The following is a 9,732-nucleotide window of genomic DNA, read 5'->3' as shown; positions in this document are numbered from 1 at the left end:
GCCAATTTAAAAAATTTGTTGACCTACTAAAACAATTAAACGTCACAATTCCGTTTACAGAAGCTATTACGCAGATGCCCTCATATGCTAAGTTCTTAAAAGAAATTTTTTCTAATAAAAGGAAACTTGAAGATAGCGAAACTGTCACACTCACTGCTGAATGTAGCGCTATAATCCAGAATATGCCTCCTAAACTTAAAGATCCGGGTAGTTTCTCTATACCCTGTCACATAGGAAAATTTGTCATAGATAAAGCCTTATGCGATTTAGTAGCCGGTATTAGTGTTATGCCTTTGTCCATATGCAAGAAACTGGAAATGGGAGAATTAAGACCAACTAAAATGTCTGTGCAACTAGCAGATCGTTCCGTTAGATATCTGTAGGAATTCTTGAAAACGTTCCCGTGCGCATAGGTCAATTCTACATTCCAACAAATTTTATAATTATGGACATTAGAGAAGATGAAGTTACACCCATTATACTGGGAAGACCGTTCTTAGCATTCGCCGGTGCGATCATAGACGTAAAACGAGGACGGCTCACTTTCGAAGTAGGAGAAGAGAAAATTGAGTTCATTCTTTCCCAATTTTTGAAAGCACCTGCAATAGAAGATACATGTTACTTCATGGATATCATCGATGAATGCATAAAAGAAACAGAGTTAGAAAAAGACAAATCATCTGACTATCTTGTAGAAGACAAACTTAACCAATGTTTAGCAATAACACCGGATCCTACGCAATGCCTTAAGAAACCAACCCTAGACCTGAAAACACTTCCCAAAAATCTGAGATATGAATTCCTAGACTTAGAACTTGAACGACAAGTGATAGTTAATGCAGACCTAGGAAGACTCGAAACAGAAAAACTCCTGCATATCTTAAGAAAATATCCAACCGCACTAGGATACAACATCACCGATCTTAAAGGAATAAGTCCTTCTATCTATATGCACCGCATCATGCTAGAAGAAGACTGTAAAACTTCTAGGGAACACCAGAGGAGGCTAAACCCGATCCTGAGTGAGGTAGTGAAGATGGAAATAACCAAGTTATTAGAGGCAGGTATCATATATCCTATATCTGATAGCAAATGGGTTAGTCCTGTACACGTAGTACCAAAGAAAGGAGGTGTAACAGTTATTGAAAATGAAAAAGGAGAAACTATAACCAAACGTATCGAATCGGGATGGAGAATGTGCATTGACTATAGGAAACTAAACAAAGCAACCCGAAAAGACCATTTCCCTTTACCATTCATTGACCAGATGTTAGAACGATTAGCAAAACATTCTCATTTCTGCTATCTAGACGGTTATTCAGGCTTCTTTCAAATACCAATTCATCCTGATGACCAAGAAAAGACAACGTTCACGTGTCCTTTTGGTACCTTCGCTTATAGACGAATGTCGTTTGGCTTATGTAATGCTCCTGCAACCTTCCAAAGGTGCATGATAACAATATTCGCCGATTTTCTCGAAAACATCATGGAAGTATTTATGGATGACTTTTCCGTATGCGGACAAAGCTTTGAAGAATGCCTTGAAAACCTAGAAAGAGTTCTAGAGCGATGTGTAAAAGTAAACCTAGTACTTAATTGGGAAAAATGCCACTTTATGGTACAAGAAGGAATTGTTTTAGGACACATCATCTCGAACAGAGGAATTGAAGTAGACAAAGCCAAAATAGAGGTGATCGAAAACCTTCAACCCCCGAAAACTGTGAGAGAAGTACGAAGCTTCTTAGGACATGCCGGTTTTTACCGACGATTCATTAAAGACTTCTCTAAAATAACTAAACCTTTAACTGGGCTATTGATGAAAGATGCTGAATTCATCTTCGACAATAAATGTTTAGAAGCATTTCAAACGCTTAAACAAGCATTGATCTCCGCGCCCATAATGCAGACACCAGATTGGAATGAACCATTCGAAATAATGTGTGATGCTAGTGATTACGCTGTAGGTGCTGTTTTAGGACAAGGAAAGGATAAAAAGCTTCACGTTATATATTACGCAAGTAGAACTCTAGATGAAGCACAAATGAATTACGCCACAACCGAGAAAGAACTTCTAGCAGTAGTGTTTGCACTAGATAAATTTCGTTCTTACTTGGTCGGAGCCAAAATAATCATCTACACTGACCACGCTGCTATCAAATACCTCTTAACAAAAAAGGATGCTAAACCTAGACTCCTAAGGTGGATCCTGTTGCTACAAGAGTTCGATTTGGAAATCAAAGATAAGAAAGGAACTGAAAACGTAGTAGCAGATCACCTCTGAAATTCTAGTTATCAGACTTTGGATGTCACACTGGTTGTTATGACATCCAATTCTGCACAGACAGGGATTATGCAGAACTTAACAGTAAGTGCAGTAAATAACACAAGTAATTGTTCACCCAGTTCAGTCCAACATGACCTACGTCTGGGGGCTACCAAGCCAGGGAGGAAATCCACTATTAGTAGTATCAATTCAAAGCTAAACTCACCCGTTTACAACTTATCACTTAATCCCTACCCAATGCAATTTCAATCTTAACCTAAGATCAGAGTTCCTACTCACTCCCCCTCAATCACCTCAGTGATTACTATCTTTAAACAATATTAAAGACAAGTTGAAGTCACACTTCAAACAACTCTTGATTGTGCTTCACAGCTTTAATCAAGATACACAGCACTCACGCTTAAAAGCTTTGAGTGACACAACACTTACAACTCAATGAACACCCTATGCCAAAGCTATCATCTACTTGATAATGACTTGGCTTACAAGATACGTCTAATACAAGACTCACAAAAATACAGCAGTGAAGTATGATGGACACACTTAATCTTCACGCCTCAAAATCCCTGAAACTGAATGAAGGAACGCCTTCCTTTTATATTGCAGTATCCTGGGCTTTTGCACCTGTATTCTCCTGAATTTAAGGTCACCCAAGTTCCCATAAATTCAACATTTAGGTTACTAACAAATAGGCTATTTGTTAGGTTCATTGAATGTAGATTGGTTGTTGATTTCCTGGTTTTTCTCTAAGCTGTTGACTTCCTGAAGAATAGCCTGAGAAAAAGCTGAAACAGAAAATTGAACAACCTACAATATAGCATATGCTATCAGGCTTGAATGTCACGACATTCAGCTTGACATCAAGGTCCATATGCTGAGTCTGTTTTTCCAGAAAACAGACTGTACAATTTTGCTGACCTGTACATGATCAAAATGACCATACTACAGTGACAGCTTACATCAATAAATGTCAAAGTGTCCGACTTAACATTTACACAATTGGCCTTAAGTTTGTTCTGTAATTCTTTTGAAGAACAAACTAAGTTACATGCTGAAGTATAGCAGAACACCACTTTGTCTAATCTTCAGCAGCTGCTGTCAATTATGAATGTCATAACATCCAGTTTGACATTCAGTCATTAGGCCTTATGCCAGGTCTGGTCTTTCCTTGATAACCAGACTGGAAATAAATACTAAGTTCTAACAGAATACCTGCTGTTCTATTCCTTAGTATCTGTTGACAGGTATGAATGTCACAGCATCCAGTTTGACATTCAATCAATCCTGTGTTAGCTAGTCCTGCAGTAACTACACTGTAGTCAGACATACATGTCATGACATCAGTCAAGACATTAGTAACCATCTAGTGTTTTACCATATAATGCAGCCAATTAAACACCTACAAACTCCCCCTTTGGCAAATTTTTGGCTAAAACACTTTGATCCCCATAACAGAGTTCATGGCAGCGGAATCACACACCTAGCAGGAAATAATACTAGCTAATACACTCAGAGTGGCAACACACTCACACACATACAGAAGTTAAATAAAAACTTCACACACAATTGCTGCAGGGGAGGAGTCTGTCGTCCTGAGAGTCTGTTGTAGAGACACCCACTCTGTTTGTTCAGGGGTTACTCCCCCTTTTTGTCAAAAATCTTGCCAAAGCCAACAACATAACCAGAGAATAACGACAGAGTTACAGACTTGGTTTTACTCCACAGTTTCAACCAAGTTACCATCCACTTGATCTTGCTTCACAGCTTTGATCAAGTAATCACCCACTTTTGCTTTACAGTAGGTACCACCATATCAGATGCCATGATGTTGTTTCTGACATCCAGAACCACTCCTGCATGAACAGCATCCTTGAACTCCTGCAGATACATTGGCCTTCTCACAGTAGGGTGTCTCCTTACCCTCCTGTAACCACCCTTGTTGCAGGTAGCATTGCTATGATCTGGTGACCAATCATAGCCTAGTGCAAATTGTTTAATAGGCAGAGATATTAAACAATTTATCCCAAACATCAGTGGTTGCTATAAGGTCTCAGAGAGACATATTCCCAGTTTGCTCCTTAAGTTTTCAAACTGAGTAGCATCCAGAGCCTTTGTAAATATGTCAGCCAGTTGAAGATCCGTGGCTACATGTTCCAAAGTGATCACCTTGTCTTCCACCAGATCTCTGATGAAGTGGTGCCTAATGTCAATATGTTTGGTCCTGCTGTGTTGGATGGGATTCTTGGAAATATTGATGGCACTGAGATTATCACAGAACAATGTCATGACATTTTGAGTGACATTGTACTCAGTGAGCATCTGTTTCATCCAAACCAGTTGGGAACAACTGCTTCCAGCTGCTATGTATTCAGCCTCTGCAGTGGACAGAGAGACACAGTTCTGCTTCTTGCTGAACCAAGATATGAGGTTGTCTCCTAAGAAGAAGCATCCACCTGATGTGTTTTTTCTGTCATCAGCACTCCCAGCCCAGTCTGCATCATAATACCCAGAAAGGACAGGCTCAGACCCATGTGAGTACAGCATCCCATAGTCGCATGTCCCATTGATGTACTTGAGAATCCGTTTGACTTGATTCAAGTGGCTCACCTTAGGCTTTGCTTGATATCTGGCACACACTCCAACTGCATAAGAAATGTCAGGTCTACTTGCAGTTAGGTACAGCAGGCTACCTATCATGCTTCTATACAGGCATTGTTCAACACTAGGCCCTCCATCATCTTTGGTTAACTTCAGATGAGTGGGAGCAGGAGTCCTCTTGTGCCTAGCATTATCCATACCAAACTTCTTAACTATGTTCTTGGCATACTTGCTTTGGGAGAGAAACATAGAGTCCTCCATTTGGTTTACTTGCATTCCAAGGAAATAGGTCAGTTCTCCCACTAGACTCATTTCAAACTCAGACTGCATCTGGTGAACAAATTTTTGAACCATTTGTTCTGACATTCCACCAAAGACTATATCATCAACATAGATTTGAGCTATCATGATTTTGCCTTCTTCATCCTTCACAAACAAGGTTTTATCTATGCCACCCTTTCTGTATCCATTTGAGGTCAGAAAGTCGGTTAACCTTTCATACCATGCTCTAGGTGCTTGTTTCAACCCATACAAGGCTTTCCTCAACTTGTATACATGCTCAGGTTGGTTAGGATCACAGAACCCTTTAGGTTGTTCCACATAGACTTCTTCATTCAGGTAGCCATTCAAGAATGCACTCTTCACATCCATTTGGAATAGCTTAAACTTCAGGATGCATGCTACCCCCAACAGCAATTTGATGGACTCAAGCCTAACCACAGGAGCAAATGTCTCATCAAAATCTACCCCTTCAACTTGAGTGTATCCTTGAGCTACTAGTCTTGCTTTATTCCTAGTAATTACTCCTTTCTCATCAGATTTGTTTTTGTAGATCCACTTGGTACCAATGATGTTGATCCCTTCAGGTCTTGGAACTAGCTCCCAGACTTCATTCCTTTTGAACTGCTCAAGTTCCTCTTGCATGGCAGTGATCCAGTATTCATCAGTCAGGGCTTCCTTCACATTCTTTGGTTCAACCTTGGATACAAAGCAGGAATTTGAGTTTATTCCTCTTGACCTGGTAGTTACACCACTGGTGGGATCCCCTATGATAAGATCCTTAGGGTGGTCTTTCTGAATTCTGATAGATGGCACTTTGGTGGTTGCATCTACTTCACATTCAGGAGGAGGTTCCTGTACTTCTTCAGACTTGACTGGACTGTCAGTTGAACTGTCAAGGAATGTTTCAACATCCTCCATGACATCGGTTCCTTCCTCTTTATCGTCCACAATGACATTTATGGATTCCATCAGGACATTGGTCCTATAGTTGAACACTCTGTAGGCTCTGCTGTTTGTGGAGTATCCCAAAAATATACCCTCATCACTTTTGGGATCTAGCTTCCTTCTCTGTTCACGATCTGTGAGAATGTAGCATTTACTTCCAAAGATATGAAAGTACTTCACAGTGGGTTTTCTGCCTTTCCATATTTCATATAGAGTGGAGGAGGTTCCTTTTCTCAAGGTGACTCTGTTGTGAACATAGCATGCGGTGTTCATTGCTTCAGCCCAGAAGTGCATGGGGAGCTTCTTTGCATGAATCATTGCTCTGGCAGATTCTTGAATAGTTCTATTTTTTCTTTCAACAATTCCATTCTGCTGAGGAGTTATAGGTGAGGAGAACTCATGACTTATTCCTTCAGACGAGCAAAACTCATCAAACTTGGAATTCTTGAACTCCGTACCATGATCACTTCTAATCCGGACCACACCATTGTCCTTTTCCCTTTGAAGTCTTATGCACAGGTCTTTGAAGACATCAAATGTATCTGACTTCTCTCTGATGAAGCTTATCCACGTGTATCTGGAATGGTCATCCACCACCACGTATGCATATTTCTTCCCACCAAGACCTTCAACCTGCATAGGTCCCATTAGGTCCATGTGCAACAGTTCCAGAACTCTGGAGGTTGTGGGATGTCCCAACTTTGGATGTGACATCTTGGTTTGCTTGCCCACCTGGCATTCTCCACAGACTCTTCCTTCATCAATCAGGAGCTTTGGAATTCCTCTGACAGCTTCCTTGGATATTATCTTCTTCATTCCCCGTAAGTGGAGATGTCCAAGACGTCTATGCCACAACTTCACATCCTGTTCTTCCTTGGCTGAGGAGCATGTTGTGGAAAAGTTTGAGACTTCAGGTTCCCACAGGTAGCAGTTATCCTTGGACCTGGTTCCTCTCATAACTTCATGATTGTCACCATTTGTCACAATGCATAGCTCCTTAGTAAACTGAACATGAAACCCTTGATCACACAACTGACTTATGCTGATGAGGTTTGCAGTTAGTCCTCTTACTAACAGCATATTATTCAGTTTTGGCACTCCAGAACAGTCCAGTTTGCCAACACCTTTTATTTTTCCTTTGGCACCATCACCAAAGGTCACATAGCTGGTAGTGTGAGGTTGAATATCTACCAGTAGATTTTCCATACCAGTCATGTGTCTTGAGCATCCACTGTCAAAGTACCAGTCTTCTCTGGAAGAAGCCCTTAGAGCAGTGTGTGCTATCCTAGCATACCATTGTTGCTTCTTAATGGAAACATAGCGCTTATGTGTTTTATGCTTAGGCTTAACATGCAAGGCTTGGTTAGGGAAACCATGAATCCAGTAGCAGAAGGCTTTTATATGACCAAGCCTGCCACAGTGGTGACACCTCCACTCCTGGTATTTCCTCTTCTGATGATCATTCATCCTAGTTCCTCGATGTTGAGACATTGGCTTTGACTTCCGCTTGAACTTCTGAACTTTAGCCTTTGGGCGTTTGTGTTCAGTTGAGGATCTTTTCCCAAATCCAAGGCCAGATTTGGTTCCAGACTGCTGTCCCACCTTTAGAATCTCCTCCAAGGTGTCAGTTCCCTTATTCATCATTCTGATGGATTTAGTCATCTGATTCAGCTTGGAGGTCAGCAGGGTTATCTCACCATTTAGACCCTCTATGACAGCCAGTTGCATCTGTCTCTCATCTTCCAGTTCCTTGATGAGTTTCTTTTGCTTTTCTCCTTGTGCACGCACTTCTGCACTGGTGGAACACAGCTTCTTATAGGCTGCAGCAAGTTCATCAAAGGTCAGTTCATCTGCACTTGAGTCATCTTCAGAGGCACAAACACTGGTTAGTGCAGTGACATGTTTGGCAGATTCTCCTTCAGATTCACTTTCAGAGTCTCCTTCAGACCATGTGATAGCTAACCCCTTATTTTGCAATTTGAGGTAAGTAGGGCATTCAGCTCTGACGTGTCCATACCCTTCACAACCATGACACTGGATTCCCTTGCCGTGATTGAACTTTTAATCAGAAGTTGATCTTTTCTTAATGTCAGACGGGATGTTCTTGACATTGGGTCTACCTCTTTGATCAATCTTCTTCACGAACTTGTTGAACTGTCTCCCAAGCATGGCTAAGGCTTCTGATATACTTTCATCACCTCCAGTATATCCTGCTTCTGACTCCTCTTCAGCATTAGATACAAAAGCTATGCTTTTGTTCTTCTTCTCAGCATACTCACCCAAGCCCATTTCAAAGGTTTGGAGGGAACCAATGAGTTCATCCACCTTCATGTTGCAGATGTCCTGCGCCTCCTCTATGGCTGTGACCTTCATAGCAAATCTCTTAGGCAAGGACCTGAGAATCTTTCTTACAAGTTTCTCTTCAGCCATTTTCTCACCTAGTCCACGAGAGGTGTTTGCAATTTCAAGAATATTCATGTGAAAGTCATGAATAGTCTCATCCTCTTTCATCCTCAGATTTTCAAACTTGGTGGTCAGCATCTGTAGTTTGGAAATCTTCACCTTGGAAGTACCTTCATGAGTTACCTTGAGGGTATCCCAAACTTCCTTAGCTAGTTCACAGTGGTCTACCAGCCTGAAGATGTTCTTGCTGATTCCATTGAACAATGCATTCAAGGCCTTGGAATTTCCAAGAGCTAATGCCTCTTGCTCCTTGTCCCACTCTTCTTCAGGAATCTGCACACTGACTCCATCTTCACCTGTCCTCATTGGATGTTCCCATCCTTTGTTGACAGCTCTCCAGACTTTGCTGTCTAGAGACCTTAAGAAGGCTATCATACGAGGCTTCCAGTCATCATAATTAAGCCATCCAACATGGGTGGTCTGTTTGAGTGTCCCAAATCCTTGTCCATGGTACTAGAAAGTAACTTCCCTAGATCTCACCCAGAAATTCACAGGCAGGGTGCCTGCTCTGATGCTAATTGAAATTCTAGTTATCAGACTTTGGATGTCACACTGGTTGTTATGACATCCAATTCTGCACGGACAGGGATTATGCAGAACTTAACAGTAAGTGCAGTAAATAACACAAGTAATTGTTCACCCAGTTCAGTCCAACATGACCTACGTCTGGGGGCCACCAAGCCAGGGAGGAAATCCACTATTAGTAGTATCAATTCAAAGCTAAACTCACCCGTTTACAACTTATCACTTAATCCCTACCCAATGCAATTTCAATCTTAACCTAAGATCAGAGTTCCTACTCACTCCCCCTCAATCACCTCAGTGATTACTATCTTTAAACAATATTAAAGACAAGTTGAAGTCACACTTCAAACAACTCTTGATTGTGCTTCACAGCTTTAATCAAGATACACAGCACTCACGCTTAAAAGCTTTGAGTGACACAACACTTACAACTCAATGAACACCCTATGCCAAAGCTATCATCTACTTGACTTACAAGATACGTCTAATACAAGACTCACAAAAATACAGCAGTGAAGTATGATGGACACACTTAATCTTCACGCCTCAAAATCCCTGAAACTGAATGAAGGAACGCCTTCCTTTTATATTGCAGTATCCTGGGCTTGTGCACCTGTATTCTCCTGAATTTAAGG

The sequence above is a fragment of the Lathyrus oleraceus genome, chromosome 2, assembly GCF_024323335.1.
Source record: "Lathyrus oleraceus cultivar Zhongwan6 chromosome 2, CAAS_Psat_ZW6_1.0, whole genome shotgun sequence".
NCBI classification, from domain to species: domain Eukaryota; kingdom Viridiplantae; phylum Streptophyta; class Magnoliopsida; order Fabales; family Fabaceae; genus Lathyrus; species Lathyrus oleraceus.
The sequence above is the reverse complement of the archived record's forward strand: the minus strand, read 5'-3'. Positions refer to the sequence as shown.